General features: G+C 41.2%; 1 pseudogene; it reads right to left on the reverse strand.

Annotated features, from left to right (window-relative positions):
* Positions 1-1,865: 1,865 nt before the first annotated feature.
* LOC132488691 (nucleosome assembly protein 1-like 1) lies at positions 1,866-23,229 on the reverse strand (annotated as a pseudogene).
* Positions 23,230-26,044: the final 2,815 nt, after the last annotated feature.

Consider the following 26,044-nt stretch of genomic DNA (forward strand, 5'->3'; position numbering starts at 1 on the left):
AATTTAAATTTAAAAATAAATACAAAAGAAAGCTTTTCAGTGGCTTCCCACTGCCCTAAAAATAAAAACTAAATCACTAAGATTAATAGGGAAATAAGGAATCTGGCTCCGTTAATTTTTCCACTGTCATCATTCACCAGTCCTCTCTTCATCAGTCATTACCCTCGTCTTTTACTCTAATTCTAGCCATGCTGAATATTTTTTTTTTTTTTTTTTTTTTTTTTTTTGCAGTACGTGGGCCTCTCACTGTTGTGGCCTCTCCCGTTGCGGAGCACAGGCTCCGGACGCGCAGGCTCAACGGCCATGGCTCACGGGTCCAGCCGCTCCGCGGCATGTGGGATCTTCCCGGACCGGGGCACAAACCCATGTCCCCTGCATTGGCAGGCGGACTCTCAACCACTGCGCCACCAGGGAAGCCCCATGCTGAATTTTTTTTTCCTTGAATATGTTTGATGTTTTTAAAATATGTCTACAAGATCTTTGGCACTCCTCCTTTCAAAAAGTTGAAGTGTAATTCTCTACCCTTTAAATATGGGCTAGACTTAGTGACTCACTTCTAATGAGTAGAATGTGGTAAAGTGATGTTGCATGACTTCTAAGACTAGGTCATTAGGCATTGTGACCTCCTTGCTCTCTCTTGGGGAAGTTGACATATTTCAAAGATACTCAAGCAGCCCTATGGATAGACTCATGTGGTAGTGAAACAGGAAGGAAGTGGGTAGGACACAACCTTTGAAAGAACGACATAGCCTGAGGACATGACATAAACTGATTAAAACCAAAAGGGTCCAATATGGCGGACAAGTCGACTTCCACTAGACCTTGAGCCTCAGTATACGCTCATTGTACTACATTAGCACGCTAAATGACACACTGGCAGGTGCCCTGACAGTTCCAAGGCTGACCATAAGGATCAAAAAGTGGGTGGCAGCCCAATTCCTGGAAATCCCAGCCCCTTCCTGGAATAGCTAGAATACTCCTTCCACTCATTAGCCTGTGAAATTACCCACCTCTATAAAAACTGACAACCCCATACCCTGGTGCTGCTCTTGCATTCTGAGATGGCCCACACTCTGTCTGTGGAGTGTGTTTCTCTCTAAATAAATTCACGTCTCACCTCACACTTTATCTCTCACTGAATTCCTTCTGCAATGAGACATCAAGAACCTGAGCTTCATTAAGTCCTGAAACCAGGTGTGTGATCTCAGTTGGAAGACCTTGGGTTTTGGCCATGTTCGAGTCCCGGCCTCTTGGGTTCGAGTCCCAGTCTGGGTTTTGGCTGGGTTGAAGTCCTGGCACGTGGGTTCAAGTCCCAATCTGAGGTGCATGGTTTCAGTAGGGAACTGAGGCCTCCTGCCAACAACCATGAGAATGAGCCATTTTGGAAGCAGATCCTCCAGCCAAATTTATTAAGCATCCAGATGACTGCAGCCCCAGCCAATATCTTGATGGTAACCTCATGAGAGACCCTGAGCCACAACTACCCAATTAAGTCACTTCCAAATTCCTGACCACAGGGACTTCCCTAGTGGTCCAGTGGTTAAGACTCTGCACTTCCACTCTTCCCTGGTCAGGGAACTAAGATCCTGCATGCCACACGGTGCAGCCAAAAATTAAAAAAAAAAAAAAAGAAAGAAAGAAAGAAAGAAAAGAAAAAGAAAAAAAATTCCTGTCCACGGAAACTGTGAGATCATTAAAAAAAATTTTTTTTAATTTGATATATTTTTTAAGCTACAAAAACAAGCAAACAAACAACAAAAAAAAAAAACTTGAAATAGGCTTTTCAAGTTATGTAAATTCCTCCTTTCCAAGGAAACAGGAGTTAGATCAATGCAAGTTACCCTCAAGGCCACATACATCCTCCTTCACAGCTGCTTGCTCTCTGTTGGGTTTTGATCCTTTGAGTCATAGTCTGGATCATTTTCCTCATCTCCTTCTTCTTCCCCTTTCTCATCCTCTTCTTAACCTTCTTCATCATAATCATCATCATCTTCTTTAGTAACTTCTCCAGTAAAGTATACACTGATCTTGGGATTATACATTCATGTAAAAAGTGATGACTTCCAAGGTCTGCAGCAAGGATAGCTTCAGCAGCAGCATCCAGATCTCCACTCTCAGGAACTTCAGGAGGTGCAAAAATATTAAAGAGTATTAGAAATTGTTTTGGTCACAGTACAAACTGCCCCAAGTCCCTTGTTTCTGCTTCTTAATGATTTTCAAAGTGACAATTCTTTCCTTTTTTCCAATCTATGTGGACCTTGTACAACCCTTAATTTCTGGTCCATCAAAAGAAAAAGGAACAGAATCATCTGGTTCTGACTTCATACTATGTGTCTTTGACAGCAGTTCACTTGTAAAATATTCACTGGGTTCAAAGTGAAACTCTAAGACAAAACTCATAGGCCGGACTGCATCTAAGGACTTCACTTTAACATCTTTCAAGTGCTTCAGAATATGTTTATCATGTTCCTGAAACATATCACTGAGCAAGTCAACATTCTTAAAAAACAGTCAACCAGGGCTTCCCTGGTGGCGCAGTGGTTGAGAGTCCACCTGCCGATTCAGGGGACACGGGTTCGTGCCCCGGTCCGTGAGGATCCCACATGCCGCGGAGCGGCTGGGCCCATGAGCCATGGCCGCTGAGCCTGCGCGTCCGGAGCCTGTGCTCCGCAACGGGAGAGGTCACAACAGTGAGAGGGCTGCGCACTGCAAAAAAAGAAAAAAAGAAAAAAACAGTCAACCAAAATTCAGGAATTCCCTTGGGGTCCTCTTTTTCTTTATCTTTTTTCTCATCTTCAATCTTGGCCTTTTCTTTCAGTTCCTCCAAAATTTCATTTTCCTCATCTGGTTTCCATTCACATTCTTTTTATGTAGGTTCATAAGTGATCTCAAATCACTTATCAAATAGAGGCTGATAGAGAACAGCATATTTTCCTTCAAGATCATGAACTTCCTCATAGAATTTGGCTTCTGTCTGTGCACATTTAACTTGAAGGATTTTCAGAGCGTTCACTTGTCTTTTAACTACCTTAGGCAAGCTTTCAATGTATCCTGTTGGTGTTTCTACCAGACCATCAAATCTTTCTTGAAGGGCTGCAAGAATCTGAGGATTTTACAACATCTGAACAGTCAGCTGACCTGCTTTGATTTTTGATTCTTCACCAGTTTCTTCTTCTTCTACTTCTTCAGCATCAACCAAACCTTGATCAAGTTCAGACTGCTCTTTCTTGTCAATGTCTGCATTACTGTAAGAACTCCAAATATCGGTGGCTAGCACAGGGAGCCAGGTGGCCGGAGCTGCACAGGTAGTGACTCAGGGTGGCAGCCAGGTGGGGGGCAGGGGTGGGAGCAGCAGGTGGCACCATGAGCAGATGATGCTAAAAAAGCAAATATTTGTTTCTTAAGCCACTAAATTTTGGGGCTTAAAAAAGAGATAACTTATATAATATGACATGCTACATGTCACCCTCAAGCCAAACATCTTAAGATGTTTACCTCACTAATCCTCAGTCATCCTTAAGATGTTCCCCAGTCATCCTTATCCTTATCAGCTTCAAGATCATTTTTTCCAGGCTTCTTTAACTACTGATTAGGTCCCTCTGTTACTTGCTACCATAGCAAATACCCATTAGTTGAATCATCTGTACACCTCTATAGACTCTTTAGTTCAATGAGGTCCCATATAGGATCTGTCTTGTCAATGTCGTGTCCTTAGCACCTGCCACAGTGCCTGACATATGGTAAACTATAAATAAATATTTGGAGAATGAATAGTTAAATGAGTGCATGATTGAATTGGGAGATATAAGGAGATAATATAAATGTAATGAGATAAAGAACCCATGTGTGGGACTTCCCTGGTGGTGCAGTGGTTAAGAATACACCTGCCAATGCAGGGGACATGGGTTCAAGCCCTGGTCCGGGAAGATCCCACATGCTGCGGAGCAACTAAGCCTGTGTGCCACAACTACTGAAGCCCGTACGCCTAGAGCCCGTGCTCCGCAACAAAAGAAGCCACCACAATGAGAAGCCCGCGCACCGCAACGAAGAGCAGCCCCCGCTTGCCGCAACTAGAGAAAGCCCCTGCGCAGCAATGAACACCCAACACAGCCAAAAGATTAAAAATAAAATAACAAACAAAAGAACCCATGTGTGCAGAGGCTGCTATGAGAGCACAATCTTCACTCCCTTACGGTGTGACTTTTTGGCAAGTTACTAATATCTCTATCTCTCACTCTCTCTAAGGATCATAAAATTATGCATAAAATTAGGATAAGAGTTCCTGCCTCATAGGGTTGTTACATTCATAAGCTAATACCTAGTAGAAAAAATGATAATAACACCTGGGGATTTAGAGAAGAGCTCCATGAGAAATGAATGCCTGGGTAGTATTAAAGCGTGAGTAAAAGTTAGGCAAAAAGGTGGGGGGAAAATCTAGGCAGACAGAAAAGCAGGAACAAAGTTTTAGAGGTTAGAGGTAGCAAAGTGCATGCAGAAAACTTCACACAATTCGTATCCCTAGAGTATAAAGTGCAGGAAAGGGAAGTGGCAGATGGTGAGACTAGAGATAGGGAGGTAGGGATAGCAACATGGAAGGCTTCTTATGTTATATTACACTTTTGGAATTTATTCTGAAAAAAAAATTAGGGCCATTGAATGGGAGTGAGTTGGTCATATTTGCATTTTGAACATATTATTCTGATTAGCTTAAAAATCAGTAATCTTCACACCCACTGAAATGGCTATAATTAAAAAGATGGACAATAATACGTGTTGGCAAAGATGCAGAGAAATTGGAACCATCATACATTGCCACTGAAAATGAACAATAGTGCAGCTGATTTGGAATTCCTATTTTCTGTTTTTTTGATAGTGGCCATCCTAATGGGTGTGAGGTGATATCTCATTGTGCTTTTGATATGTATTTTCCTGATTACTAGAGATGTTGAGAATCTTTTCATATGTGTGTCACTTATTTGTATATCACCTTTGGAGAAATGTCTATTCAAATCCTCTGCTCATCTTTTAATCAAGTTATTTGATTTTTTATTGTTAAGTTGTAGGAGTTTTTAAATATATTCTGGATATTAACCCCTTGTCAGATATATGATTTACAAATATTATCTCCATTTAGAAGGTTGTCTTTTTACTCCATTGACTGTGCTCTTTAATGCACAAAAGTTTTAGTTTGAAGTAGTCCCGTTTTTCTATTTTTGCCTTTGTTGCCCGTGCTTTTGATGTCATATCCAAGAGACAACTCATTGCCAAGTTCAATGTCATGAAAATTTCGACACTTTCTTAAATACCAAGAATGCTCTCCAGGGAATTCCCTGGGGGTCCAGTGGTTAGGACTTGGCGCTTTCACTGCAGTGGTCCGGGTTCAATCTCTGGTCAGGGAAATAAGATCCCGCAAGCCACGCAGTGTGGCCAAAAAAAAAGTGCTCTCCAGATCCAGATTTTTCTGTTTACCTGTGATGAAAGCCAAGTTTTTTCTTTCCAGTCCGTCGCCAGCAAATACTTCTGTAAAATACAATAAAAATTAATTACTAGAAAGTGACTTTAAAAAGAAGATCTCAAAAATGCAAGCTGACATTTTTATTATTAAATGCAACAAACATAAATTATTCTGTCAAATTGCTATAAAAGTTTCTAAATGTTTGTTCTCAATTTCCATGATTATCTGGACACAGACAGGTAATACTAGTTCAGGAACTAACTCTAGTCCACGGTGCACACTCTGAGACTTAGAGTAGCACTCCTCTAGATCTTCCTCAAGGGTGTGGTATGGCAAGCAAGGTGAGGTAATCACTGTGTCTTTATGTAGCCATGTGCCTCTATGGCTTACAGACAGAGCATCCCAAAATAGTTAAGATTTCCTATAAACACACAAGGACTGAGAATGCCTTCAACATGACTGATCTTCACTGTGACAATGCACAGTGGTCTAAAAGACTCCTCTACATTACCACAGTTAGGTAAAACAAGAACTGAAAAGAATAAAAAAATTCACTCTCACTGTATCATAGTCCCCATAGCAGCTCAAACACCTGCCTCCTCCATCTCCCACTTAGTCAACCAAAAATCCTGCAATTAGCAAGGGAGGATCCTTTCCTGACACCTCCCATGTGTAAAAGTGGGTGTAGAAATACTTGAAGAATTTTTACTTCTTTTACTTTATCTCAAGGTTTTTAGGAGAAAAATCAACATCAGAAAAATTTAGAGGAAATGCTTCTGATTCTGTTGATGTCACATCATCTTAGTAAGAAAAGCTGCGGAACTCATTATTATGGCAGTGCCACACCTGTCCTTTTTGCAACATGCATCAACAGAGCTCTGGCATCTCAAATATACTGGGAGGAAGTCACTTTGACCCAATCCTATACAGTATTTCCTAGAAAGAGACCAACTCTTGCTATGAACAGAAGAGAGGACTTAGACATACCTACAACGCACTCTTAAAAAAGGCAAACTGATTGGAAGGGTGACCGTGGAATTTGTCCTGAAGCTGTAAGTTTGCACAACAAGTAGGCTACTTTTACTTAGATTGTATGTTTATTTGTAGTGGTTTCCGGGGGTGAGGGTAGCTGATGAAGAATGCACACCCCTCTAGGGCCAGGATTAAGGTAGAGCAAGTAAGTCACTCAACTAGAGGGTAAAATTTAAGGGGTGCCCAAAAAGCTCAGTTACCAAGATAAATAATATTTAATACAATATTTTTTAAAATAAAAATTGGTGCAGAAAGCCCCCAAACCCCAAAATATCAAAAATTTAAAGATAGGATCAGTATTGCTAATTTTCTCTTTGGTCTCAGGCTTCGGCATAGCTAGGCATATCACTGCTTGGCACTGCCATTGAACAAGTACATGCAGAAAGAACTGCTTTCAGAAAACTGCTGGTTTTTGATTTTTGGTTTTTTATTTTCAACAAAGTCTGGATAGTTATGATCAGAGCAAATGCTTGGAAGTCACCTCTACAATTCCCAGGATTAAGATGGCTGATCACTGACCTTTCTAACCTCTTCTTTTGAAAATCTCCTCCAGGGAATTCTCTGGCAGTCCAGTGGTTAGGACTCCGCACTTTCACTGCCAAGGGCCCGGGGTTCAATCCCTGGTCGGGGAACTAAGATCCACACGGTGCAGCCCCCCTCCCCCATCTTCAAAAAAATCAGAATGAGAAACAGAAACACAAACCCCATCTTCAATAAAACTAGGAAATAGTTGTACCCCCAGACCCCAACATATGAAGACAAAAAGCAGGTGGAGGAATGGTTAGCAGAACTTTCTTGGAGAATACCCTCAAGAAGCAAGACTACCTCGGGAAGGATTGAAGCCTGCAGTACCCTGGAAGACAGTGGAAGGAATAGGACATTGAAAGCGATGAGTGGGGTCTGAAAAGACTAAAAAAGCAGTTAGCACTCCAAGCCTCACTCCCACCAGTCAGCCAACCACCCCTCCCCCACTCCCACAGTACTCTATCTGGGGGGAGGCTTCCTGGGGAGCAACAGGCAGGAAGAGGGCAGGAGTGAGGATTTAAGGAAAATGGAAGTCTGCCTACTGAACTGAGATTCCTCAGTCCCCTTACCTCACCCTGTGCTACAGTGCCAATGGCCAGGCTTATCCTTCCCGGCAGATTACAGGCTCTTTCTCTTGATAAACTAAATTGCTACAGAGAAAATACCTACACACACTGACATTTGGGGGACCACATTCACACCCACACCCACAAGCTGGCTGACTACCTCTTTAATCTAAAAATAAGCCCACAAGCTGACAAGAACTGCCCACTCACACAGAGCTTCCAATCAGCTTTGCAGCGATTCATTTGAAAATCTGAACAAACATTCAAGGATCACCAGATCTTTGAGGAAAGTTTCCAAGAGTAAAGACAGAGATCAAAACAAATAAACTAGAGGGGGAAAAGAGGAACTCAGAGGAAACAGATAATGCAGACGGTAGATTAACATTAAATTAACATTCTCAGGGAGATCAGATTTTATATCCCTGAAATAAGACTGAAATTCTCTCAGGAAGGAAGGAAAGAAAGGGGGAGAGGGAGGGAAATGAAAGGGAGGAGGGAGAAACATTAGAGAACATTAGGTGCTTTTGGACATTAAAAATGAGGGTGAAGTAAAAAAGATAAGAAAATTAAAAGATTAAGCCAGGAAATTGAACATCTAACTAAAAGAGTTCGCAAAAGAGAGAACGGTGGGAACAAAATTATCAAGGAAATAGTACAAGAACATTTCCCAGAAATAAAGGCCAAGTCTCCAGTTTAAAAGAGTATATTGAATATACAAATATGCAATCATTATGTTGTACACCTAATATGACTAATGTAATATAATGTTATGTGTAATTACATCTCATTTTTTTAAAAAGACCATATTGAGTGCCCAATATAATAAATTTTAAAAACAGCAACTCAGGGCTTCCCTGGTGGCGCAGTGGTTGGGAGTCCGCCTGCCGATGCAGGGGACGCGGGTTTGTGCCCCTGTCCGGGAAGGTCCCACATGCCGTGGAGCGGCTGGGCCCGTGAGCCATGGCTGCTGAGCCTGTGCGTCTGGAGCCTGTGCTCCGCAACGGGAGAGGCCACAGCAGTGAGAGGCCCGCGTAACGCAAAAAAAAAAAAAAAAAAAAAAGTTAAAAAAAAAACCCCAGCAACTCAAAAACATATCAACTTGAAGTTTCAGAATGCCACAAGAAAGGTGATCCTAGAAGCTTTCAAAGAAAGAAAGAAAGAAAAAAGAAAGACCACATACAAAAGGTTGGGAGTTAAAATAGTATTAAATTTCTCAACAACATTGAATGCTAGAAGACAATGGATCATTGTCCTCAAAATTCAGAATTAGAAAATGATATTTAATTTAGATATATTTAGACATGCATAGTATGAAAATGTTTATCTTCTTTTTATCCTTCGTCAGGATGCTATTGGAGGACGCACTTCAGCAAAATAAGAGAGTAAACCAAGAAGGAGTAGGTCATCAGATCCAGGATCCTGGATAGTCCAAGGATGACTACTGTGTGATAGGTCTAGAAAGAAATCAGTACAGATCCGAGCCTGAGGACAGACATCTCTAGGAGGGAGGTCTACATGAGGAGGAAATGGCAATGAAAAGTGTGAAAAATGGAATTCGCAGGCATTTTACAGAAGGAGAATGTGGGAGAAAGTTCTTTGAACCTAGTCAGAGGTTCAAAGAAAACTAAGCAGAGGGGAAAAAAAGAAAGGGTAGGGTGAGGGCGGTTAATGTCATTATTCTACACTTCCAGGCTAAGTAGTAAACAACATAAATACGTGCTAGTGGTATTGAAAACTTTGAAAAATTAAGGAGGAATCCCATGTTTTCCTAAATACAGAAAAACTTCTTGGCACAAAGTTATGCTTTATAGTAATCAGTTATAAACTCAAATATTGAAAGCAATCTAAATGTCCAACAAGTGGGGAATGGTTAATTAAACTGTGACATCACTTCATGGAATTTAATTCAATTACATGGCAGTCATTTCTGCACACCAAGGATTCATTACAGAACCTGCCTTGAGAGCAGCTTGTTAAATTGACAGGAGGACTGAGAAGAGAATGAGAGTTGCTTGCATGTTACTGTTGTGGGAAACTAAAACTAAATGCCTGCAGAAAGATCAATCAATCAAGTAAATGCCCAAACAGGCAACCTCAGAGCTCCCACGTTGTTAGTATTTAGTATTGTAGATAGGAAGTAGGAAACAGAAGGTAGATGTTTTGGTAAACCTGTATCTGATGGCTTTGGGAAGGAGGACACAAGGGTTAGTAATACCATGATCTCAAAGTGGTACCACCTGGAAAGAGACGGATGGTGGGGGCAATGTCGACCTACCTCGAGTGAACTGATTCACTGTGCAATAGGAAACCAGTGGGGAAGGATCTCGGGTACAGTCAAGAACAGAGGACTCACATTCCCCTTTTCCTAGGACCAGATCCTCAGCAGATCAAAAAAGCTACGCTTCTACCCCAGCAGCACCAGGCATGAAGTCCTGGCTGCTCCTGAACAGGGCCAGTGAGGCAAGGAGGCAGGGACCCTTGGGGAAACCTGCTGGTGACTCCAAGCCCCGGAGGCTCCAAAGGCATCTGCCAGAAATCTGAGCCTTATGCAATAGGGCTGTTAGATGGCTTCAACAGAAGTGCCCTTTAGGGGTTGAAAAACTGATCAACTTTGGCTCTACATGACCCACCCCCACCCCTAACCCCGAAAACAAGACAAACAAAAACACGCTATGAGAGTACAAGAGTCTATATTACATTTTCTTGTCTTAGTTAAGACTGTTTTGAAATAGAAACTTCAGCCAAAGAAGCAAATTCACTGTAAGGATACAGGGGAATCTCTTGAACCCATGGGCTTGAAACATAGCCAGGGAACTAAGAATGGAAAACTATCACAAACAAAATCAAATGCCCTCTTAGTCTCTGGTCTGTCTGTCTGTCTCCTACTCTCTCTCTCTCTTCGTCCCTTTCTCCTTCCCTACCTTTCTCCATCTCTCCCTCTTCCTCCCTGTCTTTCTTCTCTATCCCTTTCCCTCTTCCCCTCAAGGACTCTCCCTTAAGTAAACTGCTTTTACTTAAGAGAAACGTTCCCCTTCCCCACTTCCTCCCCCATTTTACTGAATAAAATTCTCTGTGGTTTATAATATCAACTACATTTGACTACTATTTTGAACTCGCTGGCTCAATTGTCCTTCTCTGGCACCAGTCTGGCAAAAATCCCAGGCCTCGATCAATCCGATGGTTCATACTATCCATATGTGTACCTGTGTTGCTGTGAACACTTGGAGAAAACCATAATGTGCAAATTGGTATGATTGACACCACAATGAATTCATGGTCTCCAATCTCCACTGGGCTCTTACAACACTGTCCAGGAATTCTTTGACTCCCATATCCTGTTCACACACCCATTCTTCATAGATCTTCCTTATTCTTCTCACATCTCCAATCCTACTGCCTCTCCCTCACTAGTACCAAGCTTCCTCATCTCTTACTGTAGAAAGAAAGGCAACTGGTAATAATAGTAGAAGATTATTAGAAATAATAATAGAAGAGAACTCTGTTAACTCTTATCAGCGAATCATTCTTTGATCTTTTTTTCCTGTTAACAAGACAGGCATCTCTTCCCTTACCTGAGGCTAATCCCTTTACAGTGTTCCTTCAACATCCTCAGGGATCTCACCCCACAGATTATCCCTCTCTTACATATTACTTGCGGAAGGTTCACCCTCACTAAGTTACAGTGCATCTATCTGGGTTTATTTGTAATTAACAATGGTTTAATTTTGTACGATTACAAACCTCTTCTGATAAATATTTCACATAGAATAAATTGTCCAACAATATGCCCCAATTTTTGTTCAAAAAAATAACTTCACCATACCAACCTTAAAATGAGTATTTACTTTTGGGGAAATAAAATCGGTGAGCATAAGCGTATCTTTTGCTGTACTAGGAGACAGGTTATTTCCACAAATAGGGCTGCAGTGATCATCTCATTTTTTAAAATTTTATTTATTTTAATTTATTTATTTGGCTGCACCGGGCTTTAGTTGCGGCACATGGGATCTTTAGTGGCAGCATGTGGGATCTAGTTACCTGACCAGGGATCGAACCTGGGCCCCCTGCACTGGGAGCACGGAGTCTTAGCCACTGGACCACCAGGGAAGTTCCCTGTTCACTTCATTTGATGAAATATCATCTGTGCATATCATTCACTTCTCAATTCATTCCATCAACTAAATTTAATCATTGTTTTTCGTTTTCATCTTACTTGAACACTCAAAAACTTTTGACTTTTTGACAGCTTTCCAGTGAAACATTCTTTTCTCTTGAATTTCCATTACAACACACACTTCTGGTTTTCCTCCTACTTAGATGGTCACTACTTTTCAGTTTTCTTTTTGACCTTCTTCTTCACTCAGCCTTTCAATGTTAGAGTCTTCCAGGCACAGTCATTGGCCTTCTCTTCTTGACACTGTATATGTTCTTCAACTACATTATCCATTCCATTCATTTCCATGGTTTCAATATCAATTTTATTTCTTTACACAAGACTTCTGAGTTCCAGATCACTGTCTCTTACTGGGACCCAACTCAACCTCTCCACTCAGACATCACATATTTGTTCATCTCAACACTTAATACTGCCAAAACCATATTCATGATTATCCCTTGCAAACCTAGTCTGCCTCCACTGTCCCTCTCTTGCCCAATAACAACATTCAGCCACTTGTTTATGCCAAAAACTGGGGACTCATTTTGACTTCTTTTCCTTTACCACTTTTATATAATTAATCAACAAGTCCTATAGATCCTACTTTCTACATAAATCTATATTCACTTCTCATCATCTTTACTGGCACCACTTCGAGCCATCAATCATTTCTTCTTACTCCACCTCCTTCATGAACCTCTGCAATAGCTGCTTCTTCTTTTTTTTAAAAATAAATTATTTATTTATTGGTTGCATTGGGTCTTCATTGCTGCACGCAGGCTTTCTCTATTTGCCACGAGTGGGGGCTACTCGTCGTTGCAGTGCACGGGCTTCTCACTGCAGTGGCTTCTCGTGTTGCAGATCATGGGCTCCAGGCGCGTGGGCTTCAGTAGCTGTGGCACGTGGGCTCAGTAGTTGTGGCGTATGGGCTTAGTTGCTCCGTGGCATGTGGGATCTTCCCAGTCCAGGGCTCAAACCGTGTCCCCTGCATTGGCAGGCAGATTCTTACCCACTGTGCCACCAGGGAAGTCCCTGCAATAGGTTCTTAATTTCTCCCTTTTCATTCACTCTTGCTTTACCTCAGTATATTTATACCATCTTCTTATGATATAAATCTAATTTTATATAACTTTCCAAGTTCTCCCATACCTTTGAGGCTTTGCATATGCCACTTTCTGTGTCTGGAATGTTCTTTCCTTTCTCTTTGCATGGCTAACTTCTACTCATTCATCAAGCCTCAATTTAAATATCATTTTCTCTGGAATATCTTCACTACTCATTCTCAAACCAGGCTTATAGTCCTCTTTATTTTTTCTTCATAGACCCTATCACAATTATAATCAAATATTTTATTTGGATAATTATTTGTTTAATATCCATCTCTCCACTATGTGTCTTGCTCACTGTTACATTGCAAACCCTCAGCACAATGGTTGGAGCTTGGAGCATGGTAAATAAATATTTGTAGAAAAAAATATATTTTTAAGTGAATATTTAAGTAGCTAAATGAATAAACATTTGAATGAAGCACATCAAGAATCAAAAATATTTATCTCATTAACTCACTCATCACTCTTCTGAGACTCATTCTATATGAACAATACTAAATAAGGCAAAACTTTATATATAACCATCTTTATTGCAGTCTTATTTATAAAAACATAGTATACACATGATCTGAATATCCAACAAAAGGAAACATACGCATACTAAAATGAGGTAATTTCTTCTCGAATCTAGCTGATCATCAGACTCCCCTGAGCAACTTTTATAAAAATAGAGATTTCTGGGTCTCACTCTGGACCTACAAAATTAAGCTCTCTTTGAGTGGACACAGGGGAAAAAATTCCTTAGGTTCCTCTGACGATTAGCCAGGTTTTGGAACCACTGGGTTTAATGGGAATAATAGAAGTAGGACTAACCTTGCTGCTTATCAGCTCTGAAACCAAAGGCAAGTAAATTTTCAGACTTCCCGGAGGCTCAGTTTCCTCATCTGTAAAATACCAATCCCTGGGGTTGGTGAGGAGTAAATAAAATTGGTGTCTGTAAAGTACTTGACAGGTACATTAAGTAATTGCTATTATTGTTAAGGTACATTGGCACTATAGAATATTATACAGCTACTAAAATATCCTCTCTGAAAAAAAATTCTTGTTCTCCTATGTATGTCAGCCAAAGTCCTGGAAGAAAGGACCTGGTACACTGAAACTGCGTAATTTGAGGGGATTTAACAAAGGGATTATTTACAAAAGGTTTAGGGAAACCAGTAAGGATTATTGCAGAGCTTTGGGTCCGTCAACAGCTGTTACCAATCCTAGGACAGAAGGGAAGATCCCAGAAAGGGTAGGGTATGAAAGAGACAGCCTCTGATAGGAGATGGAACCTTCCATAAAGGGACACGGCCAACCCACAGCAATCCCTCAAAGAGGGAGGGGAAAATAAATACTCTTATGTGGTATTGGGTTAATCCATACAGAAGAACGCAATAGAATTTATTGATGGAGTCCTTACTGGTCAGCTTCTGGGGACACGAAGCAGAATGGAGAAGGGAGAGAAGTTGGTCTGGACTAAAGCAGGATACGAATCATATACACAAGTATTTGAACAGCATAAAAATATCCAAAAAAATATCCATAGCAATTAGATTTAAGTAAATACATAAACATTTTGATATTCATTTTTTGTGGGAAGTGGGACTATAGATTACCTTCCCTACTCTTTCTAATTGTTTGAATCTTCTAAAGTTTCAACCATAAATAGTAATAGTTAAGATTTATCAAGCACTTATTGTTGTATATAGTAGTGTATTAATACATTTCATCTTTGCAGCAACCCTGTAAGGTAGGTACTATTACTATCTTCATTTTACAGATGAAGAAATTTCAGCTGGAGAGGATAAGTGACTTATCCAAAGTTACAGAGCCACAGGAAGTAAACTATGGAGCCATGATTTAAATATAGACATCCTCCTCTGGAGTCCATGCTTTTAAAAACGCTACTATGGGGCTTCCCTGGTGGCGCAGTGGTTGAGAGTCCGCTTGCCGATGCAGGGGACACGGGTTCGTGCCCCGGTCTGGGAGAATCCCACATGCCGCGGAGCGGCTGGGCCCGTGAGCCATGGCTGTTGAGCCTGCGCATCCGGAGCCTGTGCTCCGCAATGGGAGAGGCCACAACAGTGAGAGGCCCGCATACCGCAAATAAATAAATAAATAAATAAATAAATAAAATAAATAAATAAAAAATAAAAACGCTACTATGTTATTTACATTCATAGTAGATAACAAGAAAGACTTTTGGGACTTCCCTGGTGGCGCAGTGATTCAGAATCTGCTTGCCAATGCAGGGGACACGGGTTCGAGCCCTGGTCCTGGAAGATCCCACAGGCTGCAGAACAACTAAGCCACAGCTACTGAGCCTGCGTGCCACACTACTGAAGGCTGCATGCCTGGAGCCTGTGCTCCACAACAAGAGAAGCCACTGCAATGAGAAGCCCGCGCACTGCAAGGAAGAGTAGCCCCTGCTCACCGCAACTAAAGAAAGCCCGCGTGCAGCAGTGAAGACCCAATGCAGCCAAAAATAAATAAATAAACAAATAAATTCATTAAAAAAAAGACTTTTACAAAGAAAAAAATGAATAAGCTTGAATTTGTTTTAAAGAAAAACATTTTTACAGTACATTTTCCTGGTATTCAATTAATATTAAATATATATAATATACATAATATTTGTATAATAAACATAGTAATGTATAAAAATATTTATACCCTTGATTCACTAATCTCACTTCTTCTTCTTCCTTAGTAATAAAATCCCTAATTTTCATCCGGGATGAAGCCACCTAGAATAAAGACTACCTTTTCCAAATCCCCATGTAACTAGGTGTGGTCATGGCTAAACTCTGGGCAAGGAGGAGTAAGCCCAGAAGTTAAGTGTGCAGCACCCAGGAAGTGTCTTTGAAGGGAGAGGGCAAGCACTTCTCTCCTTTATCCTTTCTGTTGGCTGGAATGAGGACATAATGACTGGAAGTTAAGCAGCCATCTTGGATGATGAGGCAAAAACCACATCTTAAGTCTGAGTAAGTAGCAAGATAAGAAGAATTTGTGAAGCCTTTACCAGCCTTGGAATACTCATCTCCAGAAATTTTTTTTTTTTTTTTTTTTTTTGTGGTACGCGGGCCTCTCACTGTTGTGGCCTCTCCCGTTGCGGAGCACAGGCTCCGGACGCGCAGGCTCAGCGGCCATGGCTCATGGGCCCAGCTGCTCCGCGGCATATGGGATCCTCCTGGACCGGGGCACGAACCCGTATCCCCTGCATCGGCAGGCGGACTCTCAACCACTGCGCCACCAGGGAGGCCCCAGACTTTTTTTTACATAAGAGAAAAATGAACTTCTCTTTTCTGTAAGCCATTGTTAATTTGGATTTTCTGTCAGTCACAGCTGAACCTAATCCTAATTAATACTTTTACTTACCTTCCTTTAATCTTCTTTCTGCATATTTGTTTCCATTCTTCCCTGCCATGTGCCAGACACATCTACTTTTCTCTTCCTCTCCGTCACTTTTCCTGTCCTTATTCCAATAAATGTTTATTGAGCAATGCTATCTACTAGATTCAGAAGAACAAAAATGCAGATGATTCTTGCTCTACCATTTAGGCATTCATGGTCTAATTAGGGGCGACTTGTAAGCAGGTGCAATATGGTGCAAAAAATACCATAAGGAGGTATGTACAAAAGACATGGAGAGAACTTTGAGACTCACCTCATGCGTAAGCTTTCCTGTTTATCCATAAATCTGTATATCTTAAACAAAAATCTTTTATCTTCTTTCTTTGTATCAGCTGTCTTTCTCCTTCTCTAGTATGTTAAATGTTATAGTGGTGACATAACAAGACTGGCATGAGATGGGTATTACTAGGTCCTTGGGCCTGTTCTTTTCCTTTTGGACCCAAAAACCTTAAAAAGGAGGTGGATGTGAAATTGATGTTTGTAGATGTCAAGAGGCCTTAAAATATTGCGGGATGATAGAAAACCTGCGAATGTGAAATGTTAAAATGTGGGTCAATTGGTAGGTTTAGAATCTTCTGTTTTTTTAAATTGTTTTTTGTCTGTGTGTGCCATGCATAAAACATTAGGTACTCAGAGGACTAAAAGATTAAATAGAACACTATCTGTGCTCTCATGGAGTATATGTGCTTAATGGATTACAGTAGAACATAGGATAAGGACCAAAATAGAATTTAAAAATGTTCCCTGTTTCTCCAGGGCAAGATAAGCTACCTGACTCCTGAGCCATGGACTACCTGGTGAGAAAATTGTAAACCAGAGACATCTTGACTCCTGAAACTACAATTAAGAAATGTCACAGAGGGCTTCCCTGGTGGCACAGTGGTTGAGAGTCCGCCTGCCGATGCAGGGGACACGGGTTCGTGCCCCGGTCCGGGAAGATCTCACATGCCGCGAAGCGTCTGGGCCCGTGAACCATGGCCGCTGAGCCTGCGCACCCGGAGCCTGTGCTCCGCAATAGGAGAGGCCACAACAGTGAGAGGCCCGCGTACTGCAAAAAAAAAAAAAGAAAAATAAAGAACTGTCACAGAAATGTCACAAGACGATGATTAACCCCAGCTTCTTTGTTCTTCCCCTTTAAGAAACCCCTAGGACTTCCCTGGTGGTGCAGTGGTTAAGAATCCGCCTGCCAATGCGGGAGACACAGGTTCAAGCCCTGGTCCAGGAATATCCCACGTGCCGCAGAGCAACTAAGCCCGTGTGCCACAACGACTGAGCCCGCGCTCAAGAGCCCGCGAGCCACAACTACTGAAGCCTGCGCGCCTAGAGCCTGTGCTCCGCAGCAAGAGAAGGCCGCACATTTCAACGAAGAGTAGCCCCCGCTCGATGCAACCAGAGAAAACCTGTGCCCAGCAACAAAGACCCAACACAGCCAAAAATAAATAAATAAATAAATAAATTTATTTAAAACAAAAAAGAAACCCCTAACTCAGAGACAAGCTGGAGTTTGATCTGAGGCTGTCTCCCACTCCCCTTGCTTGTCGCCCTGCAATAAAACTTTAGTTTGTTGCAAAAAAAAAGAAAGAAAAATTGCTTCTTGAACAGATGACGACACAATTAATTTGGTTTTTGAAATTTTTACTTACATATTTATTAAAAATTTGAGTATTTCTTGGTGTGTAGAGATTACAAGAACATGTGCACCAAAATCCGCTGTGAAGTTTTATTTTATTATGAAATATTACAGACATAAAGAAAAGTACAAATATAAAGAACACCTGTGTACCTCCTACTCAGCTTAAGAAATAAAATATTAAAACCCTCTCGGGACTTCCCTGGTGGTCCAGTGTGTAAGACTCTGTGCTCCCAATGCAGGGGGCCCAGGTCCGATCTCTGGTCAGGGGATTAGATCCCGCATGCTGCAACTAAGAGTCTGCATGCCGCAACTAAAAGATCCCACATGCTGCAACTAAAAAAGATCCCACATGCCGCAACTAAGACCCAGCACAGCCTAAATAAATAAATAAATATTTAAAAATAAAAAATAAAACCCCCTGAGTGCCCTTCCCTATCCTTAGTCCCTCTCACTCTACAAAAGGCAGCCTCTATCCTGAAATGATTATCATTGCCATGTACATCTTTATATTTTTATAACATGCGTATATGTCTCTAAAGAATAATTGTCATTGCTTTAAGTTGTAAATGATTTATATAAATAAAATCATTTTCTTGTAGTTTTCTACAACTTGTTTTTTGCTTTTTATTACGTTTTTGAGATTTATTCAAGTTGGTTCATGTAGCTATACTTCACCCCACTTACCTGTATTTTTTTAAATCCTAGCATGCCCAAACTAAGTTATAGTGATAGAAATCAGAAGAATGGTTGCCTCTGATAGGCTGGAGCAGATTGGACTGGACACAAGGGAATATGAGGATGATGGAAATGTCCTATATCTTGTTTTGGGTGGTAGTTACTGGGTTTATATAGTTGTCAAATTCACTAAACTGAACACTTTAAGATCTGTGCGTTTCATTGTAAGCAAATTTTATCTCCACAAAAACATTAAAAACAAGCGAGCAAAAACAATTTAAAAAAACCTCTAGCCTTGGGGATTATAATTCAGTAGGTCTGTGGTGGGGACCACCATGTGTATTTTCTTTATAAAGTTCTAGGTATAATTCTGAAGGGCACCCCCAGTTGCGGACAACTGCCCTAGAATGCCACAAAATTGGGGTAGGAATTAAGAAGAAGAGTCATCTGTCAAAGACCTAGAAACCTCTCCTGGTATTTTTCTGTCCTTCCTAAACCCATTATAGTAAAGATGGAGTTGCATATTTTACAAGAGTAGAGATAGCAGTGTTTGACCCTGAATCAAGCATTGATGGCAGCTAGGCCTGACTGCAATAAAGCTAATATGTTTACAACTTAGTAATGGACACCTTAATTGGATTTAATTCTTTCTCACATATTGGTGAAGGCACAACCAGGAACATATCTCTGTCTTGCACATCTAGGAGGTATGCTTCCCCAAATGACCTAATCTCCTTCCCACCATCTTCTTTATCTTTTACCTTTGTTCTCCTATCTTAAGTTCTTTTCACAGTCAAGTCAAGGAAAGTTCACTTTCAGCGTATGATTTGATTTTTTATTTTTAAATTCTTAAAAAAATTTTTTTAATTTTGTTTATTTATTTTTGGCTGTGTCGTGTCTTCGTTGCTGTGCGCGGGCTTTCTCTAGTTGCAGTGAGCAGGGGCTACTCTTCATTGCGGTGCGCGGGCTTCTCATTGCGGTGGCTTCTCTTGTTGCGGAGCACGGGCTCTAGGCACGCAAGCTCAGTAGTTGTGGTGCATGGGCTCAGTTGCTCCGCGGCATGTGGGATCCTCCTGGACCAGGGATAAAACCTGTGTCCCCTGCATTGGCAGGCAGATTCTTAACCACTGCGCCACCAGGGAAGCCCACGATTTGATTTTTTTTGAATCTGATTTGTCAATGACATTTTGAGAAGCTGTTTTGTGGTAGAGGACCATTTTAAAGATGATGGTCCTGCCTCCAATAAGTTCAGGGAGAGGTACCTGCCTAATGATGCCTATTGGAGGATATTTTTTTTGAGTATTTTTAGCCATATTTCTGATGGATACACACATGCATATTTCTGATGCTTACAAAAGCATGCACATGTGTATATGCCACTGTATTTTTAATTTATTCTTCCAGTTTTGTTGAGATATAATTGATGTACAGCATTGTATAAGTTTAAGGTATACAGCACAATGATTTGACTTACATATTACCACAATGAATTTAGTAAATATCCATCATCTCATATTGATACAAAATTAAAGAAATAGAAGAAAAAATTTGTTTCCTTCTGATGAGAACTCTTAGGATTTACTCTCTTAACAACTTACATATATAATATACAGCAGTGTTAATTATATTTATCGTGATGTACATTATGTTGTAAGGATTTTTTAAAATTCAACCTTAAGTCTTCCCTGGTGGCACAGTGGTTGAGAGTCCGCCTGCCGATGCAGGGGACACGGGTTCGTGCCCCGGTTTGGGAAGATCCCACATGCCTCAGAGCGGCTGGACCCGTGAGCCATGGCTGCTGAGCCTGTGCGTACGGAGCCTGTGCTCCGCAACGGGAGAGGCCACAACAGTGAGAGGCCCGCGTACCGAAAAAAAAAAAAAAAATCAACCTAAGTTGGATGTACTCTCTTCCTGGAGAGGACCCTAGTGTGGCATTCCTTATGTACATTTCAGCACAGTGTCCTGGCCAGTGGTCTTGTGCCTCCTATCTCCCATGTCCTCACTTCATTATTGAAAACCCTCATCAAATTTCAGCTCTCCCATCCTAGGTGAATGTGAAGATTCTCACTTTCCTCAAAAACAGCTGCCAAAGAACAATTGATTAAATTGGAGTCTATTTATATTTTTATTGTAGAAAACAAACTTTTTTTCTCATTAAGAAAGCAATGCATGCTTGCATCAATTAGGAGTATATAATTGCAAACAGCATAACACAAATTTGGTAACTTAATTAAAAAAGAATTTATCAGAACTATATCAGAGTTGTTCATAGAATCAAAGGAAGAACTGAAGACATGGGTATCTGAAAAGATAGCAGCAAGGGCAGCCTCCAGAACCTGGAACTAAATGACCAGTCCTTTCAAGGGATGCCTTTCAACAAATATTCACTGAACTCCAGCTACACACCTGGCACCACCCTGGGTCCAATACAATCAAACACTATGCTTGTCCTTCAGGAGAGGAAAAGGAGGAAAGTCAAGCAAGGCTTTACCAAAGAAGAAACGCTTGAAATAGGTCTTAAATTAGAGTTTGCTGGGTGGGTCAGGGAGAAAATAGCATGGATAAATGTACAAAGATACCAAAAATGATTAATGGCATATAGGGGGAGGGACAGTAGTTAGGGAGACAGGGAAGGATACTGGAGGACTCTATGTCCAGTCCCCCAAACTGAAGGGTAATTCTGTGGGGTATGGAAGTTGAGGGTCAGGAGAAGGGGGAGGAACTCAGTCTTGATTGTACCTGGACAGTGATGACTGATGGAAATACCTCTATCTGAAGCTTCAATTACACCCAAGTCACATAAGCACGTAAATTTAAAGTCAGAGGAAGTTGGCCTGAGACTAGCTGGGTGGTGTAATGCTTCCAAACAGGTCAAAAGACCCAGAAGTCTGATATAAATTTGGTGAACAAGAATCAAAGAATTTAAAAACCTGGACAACAAGAACAAGAATGTTCTGAGTGAACATCAGAGACAGGAGCTTAATGTTCACAGATAGACCATGTGTGAGTGAACCAGCTCCGTTTTAGAGCTAGGGATGTTGCAGACATCATTATGTCATGAAACACTTAGATTTAATCATAGGTGATTAGGAAGAAGAGAGGGGAAATGGAGATGCTCACCATTATTTTGAGTATTTACTAATGCCAGACATTGTGCTAGGAATTTTGCACACATTATATAATTTAATCTTCAAAATAATCTTATGAGATAGATACTATTATTTATCTCTCTTTTGTAGGGGAGGAAACTAAAAGACAGAAATGCTAAGTAGCTAGCAAGCTACAGAACCAGGGTTTGCTGGCTCTTTCTGACTTATCATGATATGACTTTATTTATTTATTTGTTTGTTTGTTTATTTTTGCGGTACGCGGGCCTCTCACTGCTGTGGCCTCTCCCGCTGTGGAGCACAGGCCACAGACACGCAGGCTCAGCGGCCATGGCTCACGGGCCCAGCTGCTCCGCGGCATGTGGGATCCTCCAGGACTGGGGCTCGAACCCGTGTCCCCTGCATCGGCAGGTGGACTCTCAACCACTGCACCACCAGGGAAGCCCTATTTATTTATTTTTTAAAAAATTTATTTGGTTGTGCTGGTGTTAGTTGCGGCAGGCGGACCTCCTTAGTTGCAGGACACGAGCTCCTTAGTTGTGGCATGCAAACTCTTAGTTGCAGCATGCAAGTGGGATCTAGTTCCCTGACCAGGGAAGTCCCACCATGATGTGACTTTAATCAGGAGAAGAACATAATCAGTTTGGAAATTTAGAAAGATCTGTCTGGGGGACTTCCCTGGTGGTCCAGTGGGTAAGACTCAGCTCTCCCAGTGCAGGGGGCCCAGATTCCATCCCTGGTCAGGGAACTAGATCCCGCATGCATGCCACAACTAAGAAGTTCACATGCCACAACTAAAAAAAGATCCCTCATGTCACACCTAAGACCCAGCATAGCCTAAATAAATAAATAAATGATTTTTTTTTTTTTAAAGGAAAGATGTGTCTGGTGACCGCGTGAAAGGAATTCAAGAGAGTAAGTGTATGGCAGTGGCAAGGAGGCAAGCAGGGGCAGTATGAATGATGAGTGAAGGCAGGGAGACTAATTAGGAGACTGTTGTGATGTTCTGGAAAAGAGGTGTTTAGAATCTAAGCCAGGGTGATTGCAGAAGGGATTGAAAAATAGACTACAATTTAGAAGAAGGAAAAAAAAGGGAATAGAGTTATCAGAACTTGGCGACCTCAATCTTAGCTCTGGGGACATGCCATGGAAGGGGGACTAGCTCTGTGCTCAGTTGTGTGTAAGGAACCAAGTGTTGGGAATCTGAGTATGTGGCGATTTGGGCCAACTATTATGAGTGAAAGAGGCTTCTCATTTTGCTGCCAACCCTCATACATACAGAGTCATACAGGAAATGCACACGGAGGTTGTGGGAGGAGAACTAAGGGTGACACGTCCTTGGGCACAGGTCCAGATAAGCACTATGCTGAGCCTGCAGTGTCTTCCTGCTTACCCACGGTAGAGGTTACAGAGGTAGTTATGGCAGTGGTAGCAGACCCTTAGCTTCAGGAGTGGGTATTTGAGCTTTAGCCCTGCAGGTTTCATTGGAAATTCAGTGGTCAGGATCCCTCCATGGCTGACCAAGCAACCCTTAAAGAGCAAATGGAACAGGCTCTCTGGTTTCTTTGAGGCCATTGTTCTTAGGCCTGAGTAAACCTCTGGGGATATTGGATGTATCATGAGCAAAGAAACTCTTGGAAGAAAATAAACTGTCTCTTAACCACTAAATGGAAGCTCCAGTATTCAATTAAAATACTGAAAAAAAAAAGTGTCCAGTGTAGTGGAACATCAATAAAAGGTTATATTTTAGGCAGAGAGAACAGCATGCACAAAGTTCAGGGTTCAGGGTTCAGGGTTCAGCACGTACTGATTTGAAACTAATTACACTAATGGTATCCTGCTACTTACACAAGCAAGTTGCTCCTCCTCTTCTATTGTTTATCCTAGTCAATGAATGAAGTGTAAAATTGGAGGAGTGACAACAGAAAAAAATTTAAAAACTTAAGAGGGGTTATCATTTGAGGTCTTGTAAGACATGTTAAAATGTCTTTGTTCACTGTCGTCCATTGATTCTGGAAAATTCTGAGCTCTTTGAATACTCTATTTCATTCTATTCTCTGCTTCTGAACCAAATTTTCTTAAAAAAGATTTTTTAAAAATATATATTCTAAATACAAGTTCTCTTTTGAATAAATGTTTTCCAAATATTTTCTCTCAGTGTGGCTTGTCTTTCATTTTCTTAAAAGTGTTTTTCAAAGAGTAATCTTTTTAATTTTTATTAAGTTCAATTTTATATATATTTTTTCATTTATAGGTTGTGCTTTTTATGTCCTATGTAAGAAATCTTTTCCCAAGCCAGCTTTTCTTTTAGAAAAACTTAGGTTTAGGTCTGTGCTCCATTTCAAGTTAATTTTTTTTTTTTATGATATGAGGTAAGGATGAAGCTTTATTTTTTGCTTATGGATACCCGACAGTTCCAGCACCAGTTTTTGAAAAGACTGTCATTTTCTATTGAATTACCATGGAATATTGACCATATACATGTTGGTCTATTCCTGAACTGTTGAATCTGTTCTACTGATCTGTACATCTATCCTTATGGTAATATCATGCTCTCTTGATTACAGTAGCTTTATAGTAAATTTCAAAATCAGGTCTCATGTGTCCTTCCTACTTTGTTTTTCTCTTCCAAGATGGTTTTGGCTATTCTGGATCCTTTGCATTTCTATACAAATTTTAGAACTTGCTTGTCAGTTGCTACAAAAAGTCTGCTGAGATTTTGTTTGATATAACATTGAATCTATAGATCAATTTAGAGAGAATTAAATCTAAATAATGTTGCTAATTCATAAACACAGTATATCTCTCTATTTACTTAGATAATCTTCAATTTCTCTTAGAACAGTTTTATAACTTTCAGTGTACAGATCTTGCACATATTTTGTTAAATGTATCTCTAAGTATTTCATGATTTCTTTTTTCTATTGTAAATGATATTAAAAATTTTTTTTAATTTATTTATTTTATTTTTATTTATTTTTGGCTGCGTTGGGTCTTTGTTGCTGCAAGTGGGCTTTCTCTAGGTGCAATGAGCGGGGCCTATTCTTCACTGCAGTGCGTGGGCTTCTCATTGCAGTGACTTCTCTTGTTTCAGAGTACGGGTTCTAGGCGCAGGCTTCAGTAGTTGTGGTGCACAGGCTTAGTTGCTCTGCAGCATGTGGGATCTTCCCAGACCAGGGCTCGATCTCGTATTCCCTGCATTGGCAGGAGGTTTCTTAACCACTGCGCCACCAGGGAAGCCCAATATCTAAAATTTTAAATTTCCCATTGTTCATTGATAATTCGAAATACAACTGATTTTTGTGTATTGACCTTATATTCTGAGAGCTTATTGAAATCACGTATAGAACTAGTACTTTTTTGTAGATTCCTTAGGATTTTCTGTATAGATGATTATGTCACTCACAGATCACTCTTTATGTTAAATTCTAACTGGGAGTTCCCAGATGGATACTAATACAGTAGTGGTATACACTCAAACTCCAAATCTAAGTGAGGTCAGGTCAAGCTAGTAGTTACAAATTCAAAAAGAATACTTCCTTTTTACTTTCCAGATTCCCAGGCCAAGACAGACAAGCTTTCTTGTCCTTTTACTATGCCAGAGGAGTTTTTCTTACTTCACCTGTCACTTAGAGTAGCCTTTGAAAGTCTCGACTTTGTTAATGGGACGAAATTCCAGCTCCTTACCTCATGAGATGTCAAATCCTTGTTAAAAACCTAAGCTCTGGGACTCCCCTGGTGGTGCAGTGGTTAAGAATCTACCTGGCAATGCGGGGGACATGGGTTTGAGCCCTTGTCCGGGAAGATCCCATGTGCCACGGAGCAACTAAGCCCGTGCACCACAACTACTGAGCCTCTGCTCCAGATCCGTGAGCCACAACTACAGAGCCCACGTGCCACAACTACTGAAGTCTGCGTGCCTAGAGCCCTTGCTCTGCAACAAGAGAAGATACCACAATGAGAAGCCCACACACCACGACGAAGGGTAACCCCTGCTGGCTGCATCTAGAGAAAGCCCTTGCAGAGCAAAGAAGACCCAACACAGCCAAAAATAAAAATAAATTAATTAGAGTCAAGATGGCGGTGTGGAAAGACATGGAGTTAGCGTCTCCCCACAACTAAGGCACCTGCCAGCCGCTGGTAGAGAACTCTAACACCCAAGGAGATGGGAGGAAACCCTGAGTGAACCAGTAGGATGTAGGGGGACCGAGTCGGGGAGGAGAAGTAGAGGCCAGACAAGATTGGCGCCCCTGAGGCCGGGGAGATCAGGAGAGGCAGGTGGGAGGGACTCTCCGGGGACAGTGGGAGAGGAGTGGAGGGCGATCACCTGGCCCACTCAAACTGGAGAGCTTGCTGAGCTCCCAAGCTGGTTCCCCCCTCCAAAGACCCA

The sequence above is a fragment of the Mesoplodon densirostris genome, chromosome 1 (assembly GCF_025265405.1).
Source record: "Mesoplodon densirostris isolate mMesDen1 chromosome 1, mMesDen1 primary haplotype, whole genome shotgun sequence".
Lineage (NCBI taxonomy): Eukaryota > Metazoa > Chordata > Mammalia > Artiodactyla > Ziphiidae > Mesoplodon > Mesoplodon densirostris.